The sequence below is a fragment of the Myotis myotis genome, unplaced genomic scaffold (assembly GCF_014108235.1).
Source record: "Myotis myotis isolate mMyoMyo1 unplaced genomic scaffold, mMyoMyo1.p scaffold_m19_p_3, whole genome shotgun sequence".
In the NCBI taxonomy this organism is placed as follows: Eukaryota; Metazoa; Chordata; class Mammalia; order Chiroptera; family Vespertilionidae; genus Myotis; species Myotis myotis.
The window spans coordinates 2,222,454-2,243,542 of record NW_023416335.1 but is presented as its reverse complement, the minus strand read 5'-3'; positions in this window follow the sequence as shown (position 1 = coordinate 2,243,542).

The window sequence follows — 21,089 nt, the reverse complement described above, 5'->3', positions numbered from 1 at the left end:
GATATAAGGAGTTTATGCCGTAATGCCCTATGGGATGTTAGACAATCAAGGCCCTTTTATTCTGTGTCATAGAATTAAAGGGGGACTTAAACGGGGCTGGAAATCCAACACGAGAGAATGAAGATATATTGTTATCTCTGCCTTCTGTTCCTGGTTTTCTCTAACTATTGGAATAAGTGGGGGGAAACTGACATTTGACAGTTTAATTATTGTGCATCAAATTCTAGGGCTCTATTGATTTGGCCAAGTAAAGAAAGATTACACGTTAGGTTAAATCTCTGAATTTGAAATTGCCACTTAATAAAACTTGTTAGACCACTGCCTTCCTCTGAAAACCATCTGACTTATTTTGAGGGCAAACATGGATTCTATTGGATGTCTTCAATGGCGATACTAATCTCTGTGATTTCCCCCAAGTGAAGTAGTGTTGCTTGTGCTTTACTATTTGGGGGAAAAGATGTGTTGATTTAGCCCCTCATGCTCAAATGATCATATCAGGATTAGAGCCAATATGAGAATCCTGCCAACTGCTATTACAAACATATCTTTAAAAACCAGGGAAATAATTGTAGGTGGGATTAAAAGACTCACCAAGAAACAGGCATTCCTTGAAAAAGCAATTCTCCCCCAAAACATGATGAGCTCAGAGCCCGTGTCAAGTATTTTCTGTGATGCTAATAATCTAGATATTTTGAGTTTTCTTGCACTATTTACTCTGGGGGGGAAAAAAGAGCAGTGATTACATTTGAGGAATTCTAGGAGCAAGATTTATGGAGCACGCCTATGATGTTTTATGAAATGCTTTCTCAGACCTTGCTGTCTTGGGAATCCTGAGATTCCAATTGAAATCAGAAAGACCACTTAACTGAAGAATCTCCCTACAGGGAACAATTCATCTACAACCACTTTCTAAAGACCAGGATGGTCACTCTTCAGTGCACTTCTCAAAGCCTCGGTGCGTGAATTGACCTCTGGGTCCACGCAGAGGGCACTGTTTGGGGGAAGAGAATAACTTTACACCTGATACATCTAAGCATTTTTATTTCTGCATGTTTGTGAAGTCCGTTCACTCCATTCTAATCAGGAATTTCTGGCATCTCTGATTCACTTTCTATGGCCCACTCCTGAATCCAAATGTGTCCACTAATCAAGAAGAGTGATTATAAACACTCCCATCTGCTTGACCTTGCATGCTGGGTTCAGAATCTCTGGCAAGCGCACTCATATTCATAAATTTGGGCCAAACTAAAATTGTGTTCAAGCCTAATTTTGTGCAGCTTTCAGAAACCACTGACAGACACACTTCTGATTTTATCCTAAGTGATAAACGTAGAAAAATTTTACAGTCCTTACATGTAAATCTTCCGCTCCCTGTGTGGACTTTGTAATTGATCCACAGAGCATGATGGAGTCCGGTTCAGTCTGGAGAAATGAAGGCCCGTGAAGGTGAACCTGAATAATGTTGCTTTCCTCTGGCAATGTGACTGTTTAGGAGAGGTTGTTGGAGAAACTTCAGAGAGGAGAGGGAGAAAGGAAATGTTTCTCTCTCCATTCCTCTCTTAAGTTGATGAAAAATATATTTAAAATAAACTAAACTAATTGAGTCATGAGCAAGCTCATCTGGTAGTAACTTTACATGGGTTTACTCAGCACATGCTCATAGGTTGTTAACTTGTTTTATTTTTTTAAATATATTTTTATTGATTTCAGAGAGGAATGGAGAGGGAGAGAGATATAGAAACATCAATGATGAGAGAGAATCGTTGATCATCTGCCTCCTGCACACCCCCTGCTGGGGATCAAGCCTGCAACCCAGGCATGTGCCTGACTGGGAATCAAAAGATGACCTCCTGGTTCACAGGTCTACGTGCAACCACTTAGCCACGCCAGCTGGACACTTGTTTTGTGTTCATTTTTAAAGAAGATCTGCAAATGTACCTATTGGTAAGGAAAGAGAATTTTGAAACCTAGGACATTTTTACTTACACAGTAAGCTCCAATTACTTACAAATTAAATGACCTAATCAATAGAAAGTTGACCTGAGGAGAATTTTATTTTCCTTTATGGAATTTAAAATTTAACAAATCCCTGATGATGGTCTTTATAGGCTCTAAATTGTCAGTGTAATCATGAGGCAAATGTTTGCCCTGAGCTTTGAGGAAATTGGCTCAACGGCATCACCTTCTGTGTGAGAGGAGCAGGGCTAGGATCCCAGCTTTCACAATGAGGTTTTAACATCTTTTCCAGCATTTGTAAACTCTTATTAAGCCAATATTTTGAAAAGAAATAGCTATTATGGCATAGCTTATATTATTCTAAAAGTTGCAGTTCACATCTATTTCTATTGTCCTCTTTCTTCTCTTCTTTTCTGCTTCCTTTTGTTATATTGCCCATCAAAACAATGTTAAAATGCAGACCAGTGATAGTAACACATTTCTCCCAAACATTGATTTGTGATATTCATTATATTTCAAAGTTTTCATACATTAAGGGATTAAACAACACCGGCATTAGAAAAATGCCTATTGAGACTCCTCTGTTATGTCAAATAGCAGTCATGAGAGTAGACAATCTGCATTGTTTTTTATTTTATAAGAACATTCAGCCTTTTATCAGTTATAATGGTTGTTTTAGCTTTTTGTAGACTTTTTTATAAGTTGAGGAAATTCTCTTGTCTTGATGTTTCTGAAAAGTTTAATTATGAATTGGTGTTACAGTTTGTTGGATGCATATTTCTGCATAAACTAATACAAACATATTTTTTTTCTTATTTAGCTGTTATTATGGTAGATTGCATTAACTAGTTTTCTGATATTGAACCAGTCTTGCATGAAATTGATCATGATATACAATTCTTTGCAAATACTTCTGAATTCTATTGCTAATATTTTATTTGAAATTTTTACACTATATTCATATGGTATTAATAACACTGTTAGTCTATAATTTCCTTCCTTCCTTCCTTCCTTCCTTCCTTCCTTCCTTCCTTCCTTCCTTCCTTCCTTCCTTCTTTCTTTCCTCCCTCCCTCCCTCCCTCCCTCCCTCCCTCCCTCCCTTCCTTCCTTCCTTCTTTCCTTCCTCCCTCCCTCCCTCCCTCCCTCCCTCCCTCCCTCCCTCCCTCCCTCCTTCCTTCCTTCCTTCCTTCCTTCCTTCCTTCCTTCCTTCCTCTGCTTTCTTCTGACTTTTGGGTCACTGTAATACTGGTTTAGAGAATAAATTATGTGGTGTTCCCTCCACTTCTTTTTTTCTGGAAGAAAATGTGAAGAAATGATGTTAGTTCTTTAACATTCAGTAGAATTCTTCAATGAAAGCATCATTGAAGAATTATGATTTCTTTTTCCAGGGGTAACATAGAATTTAATATCTATACTAATAAAAGCCTAGATGGCCCTCGTGTGCGATGTCGTCACAAGATGGCTGCCACAAGATAGCTGCCACAAGATGACCACATGCACAGTGGAGGCGGGGCCTGGCAGTTGCTCTGCACAGTAAGGCTTAGGGGGGTCCGTGTGGAGGAGGTGGGTCACGGCATGGGAGGGCAGTTGTGGGCGATCAGGCCAGCAGGGGAGCAGTTAGGTATCAATCAAGTTGGCAAGGGAGTGGTTAGGGGGCGATCAGGCTGGCAGGCAGAAGCGGTTAAAGGCAATCAGGCAAGCAGGCAGGTGAGTGGTTAGGAGCCAGTGGTCCCAGATTGTGAGAGGGATGTCCGACTGTCGGTTTAGGCCCAATACCTGTGGGGTCCCAGATTGGAGAGGGTGCAGATCAGGCTGAGGGACAACCCCTGCCCCTTGTACACGAATTTCTTGCACCAGGCCACTAGTATTTAATAGTTACAGGGTTATTCAAATTAGTGGTTTCATATTTAATATTGTATTAAATTTATTAGGGTGATGTCAATTAATAAAATTATACAAGTTTCAAGTGTACAATTCTATAATGCACCATCTGTACATTTTATTGAGCATTTACCTCACAAAGTCACATCTCCTTCATTAACTATTTATCCTCCATTTACCCTCTTCTACCTTCCCCAGCAGTCTTCTTTATTTTTTAATTGGTATATGTAGACCTTTAATATTGCATGCTACTATTTATGTGACATTTGTAGTTCTTGTCTGTCTATTAGCTCTGTCTTTTGTTTCTTTTGTCTTTTTTCTTTTTTTCTAGGGGTTGAACATTTTTCAGAATTCCTTTTTTATTTATCTATAGTATTTTTGGATGTCTTTTTATATAAAACTAGAGGCCTGGTGCACAGATTCATGCACTGGTGGGGTCCCTTAGTTTGGCCTGCAGGGATGAGGCTGAAACTGGCTCTCTGACATCCCCTGAGGGGTCCCAGATTGTGAGAGGGCAGTTCTCAGGTGACACACCCCAGAATTGGGCCCCTTCCTCCCTGGTTCCAGGTGCGTCACCCTAGAACCACAGCTTCTAATTTACTGCAGCTTGGAAGCTCCTGCATTGAGCATCTTCCCCCTGGTGGTCAATGCATGTCATAGCTACTGGTTGGAGTGTTTTCCCCCTGGTGGTCCTTGTGCATCATAGCTCCTTGTCGGACAGTCGAATGGTCAGATGGTCATTAGGCTTTTATATATATGGTATAGATGTTAGTGGCTCCTCAAGATATATACAGAGATAGATATATAGAGAGATACACAGATATAAACACATACATCTAGAGTGCTTTTGAGTGTCTTAATATGGTTTCAGTGGCTGACCTATAGAGGTAAATGGATATAGATAGATGGATGAATAGGTAGACAGCTACATAGATAGATATATAGGCATTGTGCATATACCTATACAGGATTACAACTATGTGAAGATATATAAACATATGCAGGTATATATATCCATCTATAGCTATAGTGTTTTTGAGTGTTTTGAGCTCTTTCTTCTGAGATGGTTTTTCACATTTAACTTTAATATTTTTGCTTTGTCTTCTCCTCCATTTAATTCAATAAATAATTTACATTAGTACATTTAATCATTCATTTTACAAATAATCCATTCAGTGAAGGCATTCCATATTATTGAGGATATGGATGTGAGCATTGGTTTCATTATTAGTGCAAAAGAAGGAGATAGTAATTTGGACATTTTAGGCTCTTGACATATAAGGTAGTGTTTGAGTGGAAGAATACATCCTAAGTCAGTGCTTCTCAAACATTAATATGGCGATATTGTTACAGACAAATTCTGATTTATTGGGCATGGCATAGGGCCTGGAACTTTAAATTTCTAGAAAACCAGTCAGTGTGATACAATTTGACTGGCAAAGCCTTTGGTAACTTCAACTAAATGTATTATCTTTGTGCATTCTATGCTAGTGGTGTGTTTGTTACATGATAACTTTAATAACATCCCTTGAAAATAATATAAAACAACTTAAACATGAATCTGGAAGATGTGTACTCTGTATAAAAATGGATAAATATTTTTATTTTTATAATTGTATCATCACCATTATTATTATTATTATTATTATTATTATTATTATTATTATTTTTACTTTTCAATTAGTTCTACAAAATCCGAAGAGAGAATTTGTGGTTTTGCCGACTCCAAATGTTTTCAGAAAATGAATAATGAGAAACAGTTTGACTCTTTAAGTAGTACACATTCTCTTGAAGGTTTTCTCTAACATGTTTTATTTAAAATTAGAACAGATCTAGATATATTCTGATTTACCTGAAATATATATATGATGTGCATTAATTTTGTAAAGGATGTCAGATTTGGTGTAAAGATAAATTATTGAAGTTCATTTTTCTTTAGGCCATCCAAGTATTCCTATTCTTACTTGTTTGATAATCTATTACTTTTATATCTTTTTATCATTATTTTAGAAATTTCTATAATTTTCTTTATAATATTTAATTGCATTGCAAAACTATAATTCATTATCTGTATAACATTTAAAAAATATCTGTTGATCTCCTAATGGCTCTGCACCCCTAATTATACTTCAAAAATAACTACACCACTTAGAATACCAATAAAACATGACTATGCTTTTCTAATTTATTGATCCGAAGGAGAAAATTGCTCTTTATATTCAGTAGCTCTGCATCTTGTTGAAAATGGAAAGAGAGCCATCTTTAAAAATTTTCTTTAAATAACAAAATACTTGAAGTTATTTTCAAGATACAAATAGTATAAGAATTTAGCTTCTATGGAGAAACTGACATTACCATCCTCCCATTCTGAAACCGTGCATGGCCCCCAATTCTCAGATAGATTAGGCCCTTTCAAGTTGAATTTTCATTGCTGTTACCCCAGCAACTTTCAGTTCAACCAGGCAGCAAAACTTCATTAATCTTTTACCTCTAGTAATTCACATAGTATCCCCTAAGTGATGTATTTATGAAGTGAAGTTACACAGCAATAATTTATTTATTATTTTTTAATTTATTTTTATTGTTGAGAATATTTCAGATGTCTCACATTGCCCTCTTCCCCCCCCCCCCGCCCATCCTGCTCCTGCCCCATCCCAGGCTTTTGCCACACTATTGTCTGTGCCCATGGGTTATGCAGATATTCATATACAATTTTGGTTAATCTCTCCCTACTCTCCCTGCCCCATGCCCTCTGAGATCTGTCAGTCTGTTCCATGCTTCCATGTCTATGGTCCTATTTTGTTAATCAGTTTATTTTGTTCCTTAGATTCCACATATAAGTGAAATCATGAGATACTTGTCTTTCTCTGACTGGCTTATTTCACGTCTCTCCAGGTCCCTCCATGCTGTCTAAAAGGGGAAGAGACCCTTCTTTGTTTCAGCTGGATGGTATTCCATTGTGTAAATGTACCACAGCTTTTTTATCCACTCATCTACTGATGGGTATCTGGGCTTGTCCCAGATTTTAGCTCTTTAAAATAGCACTGCTGTGAACATAGGAGTGCATATTATCTTTCTGATTGGTGTTTCAGGGTCTTAGGGTATATTCCCAGAAGTGGGATTGCTCAGTCAAACAGCAGTTCTATTTTTATTTTTTTAATTGTTATTATTTTTAAATATATTTATTGATTGATTTCAAAGAGGGAGAGAGAGTTAGAAACATCAATGATGAGGAAATCATTGATCGACTGCCTCCTAAAGGCCCCCTACTGGGGACCAAGTCCACAACCTGGGCATGTGACCAGGAGTTGAACCATAACCTCCTGGTTCATAGGTCAATGCTCAACCATGGAACCACACTCCGTGTACTGAAGTTGGCCTGGCTCCATTGGTACTTTTTGTGTGGAAACTCCATACTGAGCAAAAGGGAACCCTAGTACACTGTTGGTGGGAAAGCAATAAATGTTTAAATACGGGCACTCAAATACTTTGCTTTGAAGAGCTATGCATTAACTTCAGATGAAGTTTTATAATCCATCATCTAGCTTGGGTGCCAATACAGTTGTCTTTGTTCATTTTGATTTTCAAATAAAGTTACCTTCTTAAAACTTGTTCAAGTATAACATAACTAGTCAAATGTAATAACCTTCAGTTTTCTTGCTCCTTGTATATGATAGTGTCTCAATCAGCTTTATAAATTTGTTGCAGTTTAAAATAATAAGGAAACTATTAGTTTCTTATTAAATAAATCCCATTACTTTATAGTATTTCTGGAGCTTTTCTTTAGGAATCAATAAAAGCCATGGAGAAGCAACATAATAAAGTCTGTCTAATTTAAAATTGCATCTCATCTCTGACCTCACATATTTTGATTCAAGTTATTCACCATATCAAGCCCCATGCTTTAAAAGAAAGTAGGAAGAAGGGAATCTTTCCCTTTGCAACAGCGTGGATGGGCCTGTTGTGTGTTATGCTAAGTGAATTAAGCCAGTCAGAGAAAGACAAGTACCATATGATTTATTTTATATGTGGAATCTAATGAACAAAATAAACTAACATATAAAACAGAAACTGACTCATAGAGACAGAGAACATAAAGCTGTCACAGGGGAGGGAGGTTGTGGGGACAGGTGAAAAATGTGAAGGGATTAAGAAAAAAATAAAACTCAGACACAAAGGGTAAAGGGGGAATAAATGGTGATAAAAGAAAAAAAATAAACAAAATTTTAAAAATAAAATAAATTACCAGTGCCAAGTTTCTGTGTAAATATTTATTGATAATCAAAAGTAGCTTAATGGATATTCAGATTGAAGAAACAGAGCAGTGAGCACAGTGCCTAGCACGTAGCACTCAGGCATGATCTGTTACCATAGAGAGCCAGTAACCTGTGGGCATGAGGCCCCATAAGTGAGAGTTTCCATAACAAGAAAAATGAACTCTCTGAGATAGAAATATCATACTCATTTTGAATTAGCTTTTGACAGAGGTGGAATACATAAAAGTGGCAAAAACCAGTTTGTTAGGTCTCTACTTTTTCCTCAGTATTTATATTATTATTTTTATTTATTTATTTTGCTACTACTTCCTCATTTTTCCATCCCTCAAGAACACAGGTATGATATATAAGTAGATTTTGTGTTTTCTGTTAATAGGATAAAGAAGTTGGGAAAATTTATATGCAGAGCAAAAAATATGCTACCACAGTTCACCTTACAATGATTAAGAAAATACTATTAAGTATCAAGGTAACTATCTCTCCATTTTATCAATAGCCATCCTGAAAAATCAATAACCATTTCTTTCTTTATGAATTATGTTACTATAAACAATAAGTCTGTATTTCCCCTAAAGGCTCACCCCTGTTGAGTGCTACACAATTTTACATTTATTTTATATTGTGAGATACTTAATGGAAATTACTGATGAGTTAGTGAGATAACAGTAATTCTTCTGTTCCCTTAAATCAGTAGTTTTTGCTTCTAACAAATTCCCAGGTATTGAAGATGCTGATCTGGAGGTCACACTTCTAAAAATGCTCTCCCTGCGGTCTATAAATTATATATATATGTATATGTATATATATATATATATATATATATATACACACACACACACACACACATATATAAAGAAACATTTCATTCATATTTTTTCAATCTCATGAATATCATGGTTACAAGGAAATGTATAAAATAATTTATGATGAACAAATAGTGATAAAAATCATATAGAAGTGCAAATGGCATTCATGAAATATTGAGTTAGGTCAAGGTGTGATAAGTAATATAAAATCCAATTCAACTGGCTTCAACAAAACCTGATTTTATTGATTCGAAGAATGAAAAAGTCCAAGGATAGTGCTGGGTTCAGTCAAGACTAAATGTAATGACTGAGATCATGTCACCAAGGTCAGAGTTCCATGTTATGATGAGCGCCTTTCCCTGGGCCAATAAACACCGACATCTCCAGCCCCTATCTAGTGGTCCAGTAGACTGAGGGCAGCCGGAGACTCTCAATCTTCCGCAGGCATGGAAGAAGATAGGGCACGTGCTTATTTTCCCACTGGCCGTAGCAACATCTTCTCATGCCTAATTGGCTCTGCTTGGCTGTCATGCCCACCCACAGAGACCAACAGGCTGGGACACGCTGATTCACAGAAGGAAATCCAAGGCCACTTCTGTCCCATAGATGGGATAATCCTCCCCAAACATAATGAGTCCAGAGCCAGAGAGCTCATTCCTCTAGAAGAAAATTGAGATGCTAGTTTATCAAAAGTGTGACTAGCGTGACTAGATTGAGGAGGGAAAGAACAGATGTGTTCACGCTAGTTAATCAGTGTCAGATGCAAAATCTTTATGATCAGATCTATGGGATTCTATACATGAACAAATATAATGTACATACTGTTATACATAAAAAGGAAAGGGATCATATATATATTGATAAATTCAGTTTGTGATTATATTTTCTTACATTAAGAGAGGAGTGATTCTCAAAATTTAATAATTTTAATGAATTAATCATGGACTTCTATGAGTATGCAGAGTTTTGGTTTCTATACACAAATTCTTTTAAAAAATACGTATATAGTGGTCCTTCCTTTCTTCGTTTTTAACAAACACCACAAGTGAGCCTCCCATTATTTTAACTTGTAAAGTGGCTTCTTACATCTTCTTTATGTCATCAAAAAATGAAGGATAAAGATTTTTACATTGAATTTACTCTCAATAATATCTCAGTTGTTTTCCTTCTGTGACCACTAAGCTATTTCTTTATCTCAGGACTTTTATCATTATCTAAAAAAAAAAAAAAAAAAAAAAAATCCACTTTTTCTGTGAGGCCTAATTCACAAAAGGTTATTCCTTTCATTTTAATTGAGCAGACTCAAGTTCTTCTTATTTTTGGTGCATCTTTCACGCCCTTTAAGAAGTAGGTATGGTGTTGCTAAGGCAAAAATTTAAACTTTAGCCAAACGAACAATAAACTACAGTAAAATAACAAAAGGAGCCTGAGGCCTTTCACATTTAAATATACTTTTCATTCCACACAGAAAATGGCGTCTCATTTTTCAGTGAGTCCCAGAACAGCAGGCGTATACAACTCCTTCAAAGCACATGAATCAATAGACTAAACAAGTTACACTGTAGCAGTTTAGACATCAAAACCACTTGTCTATGTCTTTGAGCAACATCATCGAAATCAATATATTCCCCCAGTCTACAGCTATTCCCCAAACTGCTCTTTCCTCTTACATATTCAAACAGCTGTAAACAAATTAATAAATTGCTCTGGACTTTTGTTTTCTCTGCTCCTGAATTTTAATTGATTTGTAGCGCTGGGAAATCCATGCAGGCTTGTTAGCCGGGCTGCTTTCCCTTTTCTGGCAGCAAGACGAGTACACTGAATAAGAGCTTCAGCCACACACTTCACTAACCACTTGTGGTTTTGATGTTAGACTCAAAGAGACTGCTGTTAAGCATTTAGTATGTCATTTTCCCCTATCATCGAAATGCAAAGCAAGAGTTTTCTTATCCAGGCCATAGTGATGCGGCCTACAACGCCAGCGAGGCACAAGATGCACAGATGCCTTCGAAGGCATCGGATCCGCACCAGCTGCTAAAGCAGCGCTTAATCACTGACATCTGCAGAGTGGGAGATGTAGGGACAGTTCATTACTGAACCCCTTGCTTGCATGTTGTGTTAAGGAAATTACCCAATTGAATTCCTTCTTTTTCCTTGGTTTCAGACAGGAAGGGCGAGGGAGAGATAGAAACATCGATTCTGGTCAAGGGTACATGCCCCAGTTGCAGGAGGCAGCCGATCAATGATTTGTCTGATATTATAACCTGATTCCTGCAAGGATAACTCACATGCTTCTTAACTGTAGGGGAAAAAGTGTAATATTTCTCAGCCTGGAGCTACCTAGAAACTGATCAAGAACTGCAAAATGCAGAAAAAACAACAGTACTATGCCCGGGAATGTTGTCCTTCAGAAATGTTGTAAAGAAAAGGAATTTCCCAAACAAAATTTGTAGAAGTTTATCATCACAAGACATGCTTTACAAAAAAAAAAAAAAAAAAAAGCAAGGAAATTCTTCAAGTTGTAACAAAAAGATATGCTCCTAACAGCATGAAAACATTTGAAAGTATAAAATAAAAATTCACTGTATGTAAGAATGTAGGCAAATTAGGAATATTCTTATACCATCACAGTGGTAAGGAAATCATACTTAGCTCTAGTACAGAAGACAAAAGTATTCAAAATAACTCTAGCTTGCAATAATTTGTTAAAGGAGAAAAATATTTAAGAGTTGTAAATTATGACAATGACATAAAATGTGAGAGTGGCAGTTAAAGTGCAGTTTTTATATGAAGTAAAAAAAATTATATTGTTATTAGTTTCAAATAGACTGTTCTGCATCTCAGTAGATGCAGAAAAAGCATTTGAAAAAATGTAATATTCTTCCATAAGAAAAACTCAACTAATTAGGTATAGAAAGAATGTATTTCAACCTAATAAAGGCCCTATATGACAAGGCAACAGGTAACATCATGCTCAATGGTGAACAGCTGAAGGCTTTACTTCTAATGTAAGGTACAACGCATGGTTGCCTACTCATCACTTTTCAACAGAACACTGAAAGTTCTATCCAGAACAATACATAAGGAAAAAGTAATGAAAGCCATCCAGATCAGAAAGGAAGAAGTACAATGTTCTGTATGCAGACAGTAATATTAAATAGAGAAAATGCTGAGACTCCATGAAAAACTAATAGAACTAGTAAATTCCATAAAATTGCAGGATACAAAGTCAACATACAGAAATCAGTAGCGCTTCTATACATCAACAATGAGCTATCTGAGAAATTAAGGAGGTAATTCCATTTACACTAGCATTAAAAACACAAAAATTAGGAATAAAATTAACTAAGGAGTTGAAAGATCTGTACACTTAGAACTATAAAATATTGATGAAAAATTTCAGGAAGACACAAATAAGTAGAAATATATATATATTTCAAACATAAGTACCCAATAATGAAAATACTTGATGTTTAGCATGGAAATTCCTAAATATTTCCCTATTACCTTTTCCCATCCCTTTTGATAACCAAAGTGACAAAAACTCAACTCAAGCTAACTGTGGCAAAACACAACAAAACAATAAAAAAGGGCAGAGGGGATTGACAGATATAGAGTAGTCCCCCCTCATTCATGGTTTTGTTTTTCAGTGGTCAACTGCAATCCGAAAATATTAAATGGAAAATTCCAGAAATGAACAATTTATAGTTTTAAATTACACCATTCTGAGTAGCGTGATGAAATCTCACACCATCCCACTAGGGAGACGGATCATCCCCATGTCTGCTGTCTCCACACATTAGACTGCCCCACTTATCAGTCACCGAGTAGTCATCTTGGTGATCAGGCTGACTATTGAGGTATCACACTGCTTGTGTTCACGTTACCCTCGTAGTAGCCTGATGCTGTGTGACAATCCTTGGTCATTCAGCTCACTTCCTCTCAGCACATAGCCATTGGGAGGCCCACATCATCATCAGGAGAAGGGGGTGAGTATAGTACAAGATATTGGAGAGAGACTATTTCCACACAATTTTTATTTTAGTATAATGTTATCACTGTTCTATTTTATTATTAGTTAGTACTATCCATCTATTACTGTGCCTAAATTATGAATTAAACTTTGTCATAGGTGTGTAGGGAAAAGCAGTATCTATAGGGTTCACTGCTACCCTCAGTTTCAGGCATTCACAGGGTTCTTGGAAAATATCCCCCGTGGACAAGGTGGGGAGGGGGCAACTGTGAGATGTTTATAAAAGTTTAGGAAAAACTATCTTGATGTATAATTGAAATTCAGATATGTGCATCTGAATTTAAAATAGGTTTTAGGGATATCTGTTTCCAACTTTTAACAAATAATACATATTATTGTCAAATGTACATAAAATACTTAGCAAACTTGATCACGTATTGGATTATAAACAAACTTCAATAAAATTTAACAGATGCAATCATTAAGAATTTATTACCTAACATAGTGGAATTTTAAAAAAGCAATAACAAAAATCAAAGAGTGATGTCATCAAGAAAGCAGAATAAAGAAGTCTTATTGAAACTCTTCAAAAAATTATTATCTATTGGATAAAAATATGAATAAAATAGGCAGTACAATAAAGTAGAGGTCTTGCTCTAATTAAGTTTCATGATGAAGGTTAAAAAACTTCACACAGTTTTTTTCTAGACCAAGATTTCTAAGAATATTTAATAGGCAAATATAAATGGTAAATTTCCAAGTATGAATCATATGAAAATATACTCAAAATCATTTTTCCCCAGAGCTTTTCTTTCCAGGAATAATTATTATCACACTCTACATTAGTGCCCTATGGAATAAAGCCAGGGCCATTTTATTCCAGAACTCTTACACCCAAAACATTTTCTTTGTATGTCTGCATTCTTGTAATAGGATCTGTACTTGGTTAGATGAGAGAGGGTAATAGGGAGAGTGCATTATAGATGTTCCGAACCCGGAACCCGTGACTCAAAACTTTAATTGTATCAGTGTAAATGAGCAGTGTAAGAGAGTGGAGTAATCGATACAATCCAAGCATGCAAACAACTCCGAACTCCTTCCTGAGCTCCTCGTTACAAGAAAATAACCGCACCTCTCCTTCTGAGAGTAACCATATGGGCCCCACTAGCCAGCTGACTCTTATCACATTTTGAAGTTTCCTGGAAGCTAGTCCATCAGAGGCATGATTTCCAAATTGCTCTCAGGAGCTGACTGACTGGTCACACCTCAGGCGGTTGGAAATACGTTTTGGCAGCTGTGTACTCTTAGGTGAATGAAACTGTTGTGTTATTTAAATCTCTATAAAATACGCAATGTTAAACTGAATTAAATGTTACCCCATCACTCAAATGTCCGAACTCCATGAATTAGGTTTCTGCTCTGTTTGTCTTACTGCCAGTGCCTCTGGAAGATGCAGCAGATTTCTCCCCGCGGGAGAACTGAGGAGGCACTTACTACAGACCTTCTCCCTCCCCTGTGCAGGTCGGGTGTCACCTCCTTTATCACTGCAGTCCTGTAGGCATGGCATTTCTTTCGGCCATTGCCCGGGGAGCACGCTTCTATGTCAAACTTCTGTCTGTCTTTACGTGACCATTGATTGATCAATTAGCTTAAAGGTTTTAAGCAATGCATATATTAGAATACTTATGAACAAATTCTATTGATTGAACAACATTAATATTTACCTTCAGAGACAGTGAGCTTGTCTGAGCTGCCATGTGACAGCGCAGAATCGTTTAAACTTGGCTGTCCTATGTGGTGGGCCAAAGGCTAAGGGGAAGGTTTTTGATACCACAAATTTCACTTGTACTTGTCAGATTAAATGTCACGAACATCTACCTTGAAAAGGAGTTGATTCCCATCAGGTATGTTCTGGCTGGAATGCACAGGACATAATGAATGCCTGGAATATTTTTTTAAAAATGACCAGAAATGTATTGGAATGAAGTAAATCAGCAAAGTGCTTATTAGATTATAATCAGTAAACATTTGATATCTTAAATAATTGAGTTAGAAATTATAATTGAGTGAAGATTCCATTCATACTGTGTAGTCCAGGTCTCCAATGCAGAACATATATATTATTTTGTGTTCCATTTACTCAGAACCCCCTCATAGCCAGTAAAATATTACCTGACATAATTTGAGTGAATTGGACGCATTTCCTTGGGATTTTATTGTTAAACCTGAAGGAACTCCTCCCAGCACAGCAGGGGGCCTGCAGGGCCTGCTGGGTCAGGGGTCTGATGGTGACGTCAAAGGCAGTGCTTTGCCCAAGCTGTTCCTGCCATAGGGTGTGACTTCTGCCCTTTCTTTGGTTCAGTCTGTTTCCCAAGGCTGGTATTCTAGGCTTCCTATTGACTTAGGGACTGCAAAATGTCTCTCCCAAAATTCCCTTTCTGTTTGGGTTAGCCAGAGCAGCACCTGCTTATCAAACCTCCAGTGTTCTTATGTCTCAGGACCCTCACCGGGCATTCCACCCCTGCTTGGGTCAACCGTCTTCAAGCCTTGCCTATGTGTCCCACAGAAGACTAGTATGTATTAATGTTTAGGAACACGCTATTGAGTCTTCTCTAACTTCTATATGTGTGGACACACACACACCCTCGTTAGTGAAAGCCATACCACCCAGCAGCATATACGGAGGTAGATGTTGAAAGCACATAATATTTATTTAAGTGGTTCTGTGGATTCACCTCTTTTTGAAATGTGAGAGACAATAAACCACTGTTAAAATGGCTCTTTAATATTAAAAAGAGTAATAAGGCAGAATATCTACCTGTTGTTTAATGCCAAGGCTTGCTCTAGACTGTAAAACCACAGAGAGATAAGGTGAGGACCCCTCATGCCCCTGCGGACATTACGCGGGGGCTGGTCATAGGGCCTCAGATCCTTTTTAGCCTTGAGGTCTCAGAGAGGACTCATCATGTACAACTGACCTGAGATGAAGTTTGCGGATAAAGAAAACCAAACCTCGCCTGATAAAATAGCCTGGTTCAGATGATATAAAACCTCTGACGACGCAATGAAAATTTACCGCAGAATTTAAGGTTTACAAGGTTTCATATATAAAATGGTCCTTATTTTTTCAAATTAAGTTAGTTTTTACTAAGTCAATACATATAATATTGTTAAGAACTATTCTCCATCTTTTCATACTTCTTTGTTTAATTTCTTACACTAAAGTTCAGTTATTTTAACTTTCTAACCTCATGTTTGCAACTTTTCCTGTTATCTTTTTTATGTCATTCTTAATATCTTGTATATTATGGTTATATGAGTACCTTACTAAAAAAAACAATTGTTATTTGATTTTTATTTGTACTTACAATTAGATAGGTTTTTTTTTGCCTGTGTGTGTGTGTGTGTGTGTGTGTGTGTGTGTGTGTGTGTTTTCCCAGCCCATCTCTCTCCTCAGATAAAACTTCCTATTTTTCTCAATATCTAATTTATTCACATTCTGTCTGGCTATGATGATGTCTATTCTATTTCTTGTTTGTGGTTGTTTTCAATATAGTATGCTGATAGCTTTGGATTTCTTACACATCAAGTTGAAATGTTGTTCCCATTGAATTTCAATTTACTGATAAACTTATCTTTAGTTTTGCTGTAAGTTGAATTGAAACTGAGAGGAGATTTAAAATAAGGCGAAGAGTTTTTCAGTCAGCAGTATAGTCTGTAGCAGTAGGGGGTGTTGCTGGAGTTGAATGGGTTTAATGGTTGGTGGATGGAAAACTGTGCTTGTGTAAGGCATTTGCTGGAGTGGCCTTTCCTTTCATGTCTGCTGTGCTCCCCTAATGGAGGCGGGAAATTCCAGTGGAAAGCACAGAGACTAGAGGGGACTGTGCTCCGTCTCACTTGTGCTGTGTTTAAATCTGTTGGCTATGTTAGCATTTTCAATCTTAGTAACTTTACTTGAAAATGCAAAGATAAATAAAATACATTGCAAGATGAAATGTGAAAAATCAGAGTTTTGAGATGATTGGGAAGAGGAAGAAAGAAAAAAATTTTCTTACAATTGACTATTATCTATGAAAAGCTGCACATCATCATAATATTAAATGCATTCACAGGTGATTATTTTATCTTAAAACATCATAAAAATAATGAGTCTTAAATGACTTATTTGATAATAAATACTGTTTTCTGTTGCACACGTCATATAAAAATCCTTTTAATATTTAAAACATTAACCAACTATGACATACAAGCTACTCGTTTGTCCTGTGAAAAGACAAGCTAAATTCACTTGTCTTTTAATTTTTTGAGCTTGTAGACTCTCAAAGATTACGGCTGAAATAAAACATTATAATTATTTAAGGAGATGATCACCCTGATTATTTTTTAATAAGACAAAATGGGAGAATGAAGATCAGCAATTACAAGAATTGATTTTTATAAACAAACAGCTACATTTTTTTATTTTATTTAGAAATAGGGTAGATTTTTATATTTTCATTATTTGCCTTTTTAAGGAAGAGAGCTTTTGTTTTGATTATTTCTAGTGAGATAATTTTTCTTAAATTATAATGTTATGTGATATTATTACATCTTGAATCATTAAACTATTTTAACATTAATCTCTATTTTCTTGTGGTCAGAGACGTTTGTTTAAAGTTAGAGGCCCAGTGCACAAATGCGTGCACAGGTCCAGCGGGCCTGCCCAGATGGGGGCAGATCAGGGCTGGGATAGTGGGAGGAGGGGTTGAGGGGATGTGGGAGGTTGGTGGTTGGCCCCACCCCCAATCAGCATGGGGGGTGATCAGGGGGAGGGATGGCCAAGGGGAGGGGCCACAGATGGTTGGGGTTGCTGATCTGGCCAGTTGGCCACCACAGTGGGTGTGATAGCAAACAGTCGTTCCAGTCATTCTGGTCATTCTGGTCATTTTGTCGTTCTGGTCACTTGGCTTTTATATATGTAGATGTGTATAATGACTATGCTTAATTATAGAAAGTTTATACTATCCACAGTAGAAAGCAGCAGGTGTAATTATCAGATAACAACACCCCTGGGTGCTTAGAGCCACAATGCTGTGTCTGGCCCAGATATTCTCTTCAGGGATGATATTAGGTCATGGTAGCTATTATGCCCCAATAGCCTGTTATGACTTAAGCTTATTTATAAACTAAAATCGACTACCAAAAATTGTATGCTGTGACAAGCTATATTTGACATAATTTTCTTGTATCTTATATTTAAAGCTACCTAAAGTTGTTTAGGGGGAGTTTATACTAATAAGTAAACTTGAATCTATATGAAATCATAATTTTAAAAATAATATTTATTATAATGATCTTAAAATCATCTAAAATAAAAACAATTCCCTATACACAAGCGATATTTATTATACATTATTTCATTGTAGTAAATATGCATATATAAAAATGTTACAGGTTGAATGAATTTTGAAGAATTGAATCATAGCCAGGCAATGGATACTGATTAAGAAACAGCATTGTCAGTTTCCTGAAAATCCCTCTCATATTCCCTGTATAATATCTCACAAAGGGTAACCCCTGTCTTGGCTCCGGGCACTATAGTTTCGTTTTGCTTTGTTTTATTTTGTTTTGTTTTTTACTTTCATAAAAGTAAAATTATTTATATGCTACTTTGTATAACCTCTTATATTAGAAATTAAGTTTGTAAAATTCATTTTTTTAATGGAGTGTGCTTTTAATTTCTTCATAGTCAATGCTGTATATGATCACCGTGCATGATTATACTGTGTGAGCATCCATTCTGTTGCTTTGCATTGAGAAGGTTTGGGCTCTTATAAACAATGCAGGTGTAAATAACTTGGCACATGCTTTTGGGTGAACAGATGTTCACTTATTTTGGTTATATTCCTGTGGGAGCAATTGTTAGCATACAGGGCCTGCACGTATTTCACTACCATAGATGTTGCCCAATAGTTTTCAGAAGTTATTTTTGTCAATTTATACTTCTAGAAGCATTAATATAAGCTTGATTATCTCTACTTAATCTCCAAAAGCTGTTTTTATTTTAACAATTCTTGTGATAAAATTATTTCCTTATTTTTCTATTCATTTTTTGTCAATTTATTTTGTATTTATAAGTGTTCTTTATATTCTGATATAACTATTTCACATCCTATATAATAAAGAGGTAATATGCAAATTGACCATCACTCCAACACATAAGATGGCCATCCACATGTGGTCACAAGATGACCATCAGGGGAAGGCAGTTGGGAGGGACCAGCCTGCAGGGGAAGGCAGTTGGGGCTGACCAGGCCTGCAGGGGAGGACAGTTAGGGGCAACCAGGCCAGCAGGGGAGGGCAGTTGGGAGGGACCAGGACTGCAGGGGAGGGCAGTTGGGGGCGATTATGCCTGCAGGGGAGGGCAGTTGGAGGGGCGACCCAGGCCAGCAGGGGAGGGCAGTTGGGGGTGATCAGGCTGCAGGGGAGGGCATTTGGGGGTGACCAGGCCTGCAGGGGAGGACAGTTAGGGGCAATCAGGCCGGCAGGGGAGCAGTTAGGCATTGATCAGGCTGGCAGGGGAGTGGTTAGGGGGCAATCAGGCAGGCAAGCAGGTGAGCAGTTGGGAGCCAGCAGTCCTGGATTATGAGAGGCATGTCCCAGATTGGAGAGGTGCAGGCTAGGCTGAGGGACACAAGCCCCATCCCCCCATGCATGAATTTCATGCACCAGGCCTCTAATATTATATATTAGGAATAGCATCCCCAGTCTTTGGGTTGCTTTTCTTTTTGTCATAGAAGTTTATTTTATAAATATAAAAATTTAATTGTAACAGTACACTTTTTTATTTACATCATGAGAGGTATTTCATTGTTGCTGTTATTTTGTTCTTTTTGATTAATCTTTGTCTCATCCAAGTTCATGTAAAGATTATCCTCTCTGCTTACAAAAAAAAACACAAAAAACAAAAACAAAAAAAAACAAAACAAAACAAAAAAAACTTAATATATTTTAAGTTAAAATATATTCTAACATGTTTTTCTAATGTTGTTGGTCTATTTAATATGTAGTTCTGTAGTATTTCCCAGGCAGATTGGAGATTTGGGTATTTGTCATTGTTGTTTTTTTAATTATAGTTATCTAGTTTAATTCCATGTGATCAAAGTAAAATTTTGAATAGTTGTAGTCCTTTGAAATATTTTTAACATGTTAACCAATTTTTTGTTTAAAGTTCAGCAGTGTTGTGTATATGCACGTTATTGTGCGACATATCTCCAGAACTTTTTCATTTTTCAAAATCAACACTTATACCCATTACACAGCTGCTCATTACCCTCCTCTTCTTCACCCCTTATTCCACCCCTCCCCCCACTCCACCATATGAATATTTGCCTTTTCGTGACTGGCTTATTTAACTTAGTGTAATGTCTTCCAGGTTTGTCTACTCTGAGATGTGACAACTTCCTGTTTTCAGACTGAATGATGCTCCATTGTGTGCAAGCACTAAATGTTGTTTTGTCATTGGTGGAGGTTTGCGTTACTCCGCCTCTTAGCTTGTGAATGATGCTGCGAAAACACCAGTGGGCAGATATGTTTTCTAGACCCTGCTTTCAATTCAGGTTTATAGAATGATGAATCTCCCACTCTATAGTGGATTTTCCTAGTTTCAGTTCTCCTAATCTTTTGTTTAAGGTGTATTGAGGTTAGATTCTGGTTGGTTATACACTTAGTGTCGCAATAGCTTCTTATAGCATTGTCCATTCTTATTATGAAGTGATTTTTATCTGTATAATTAAGTTGGCCTCATGAGCGTATTGTTTTCTTTTTGTTTTTGGAAAACCTGCAACGTCATGAAAAGCAGTCACCCATGTCACACCCCTCAAAGAATCATGCCTCTTACATCAACAAGTGCAGACACTGCTGATCTTACAATGCCTTGAATTCCATCTGTACCTTATTCCAATTCAAAAAGTCGAAAGCTTTAATAAAGGTTTATTTAATGACATGACCTACTTTAAAAGGGCCAAGGGGTTCTTATTGCCTCCAGGTAGGTGAAGGAGCTAATACAAATGCCCATGAAAACCATGAATTCTCCACTCACTTTTCAAAATGGGATAGTATTTAATATTTTGATTTGTTGCCAGTCCAATACAGGAAAAGTTATATAATGTAATTGATTCACATTTATTGGGAATAAATATGGATGTATTTTTTAAC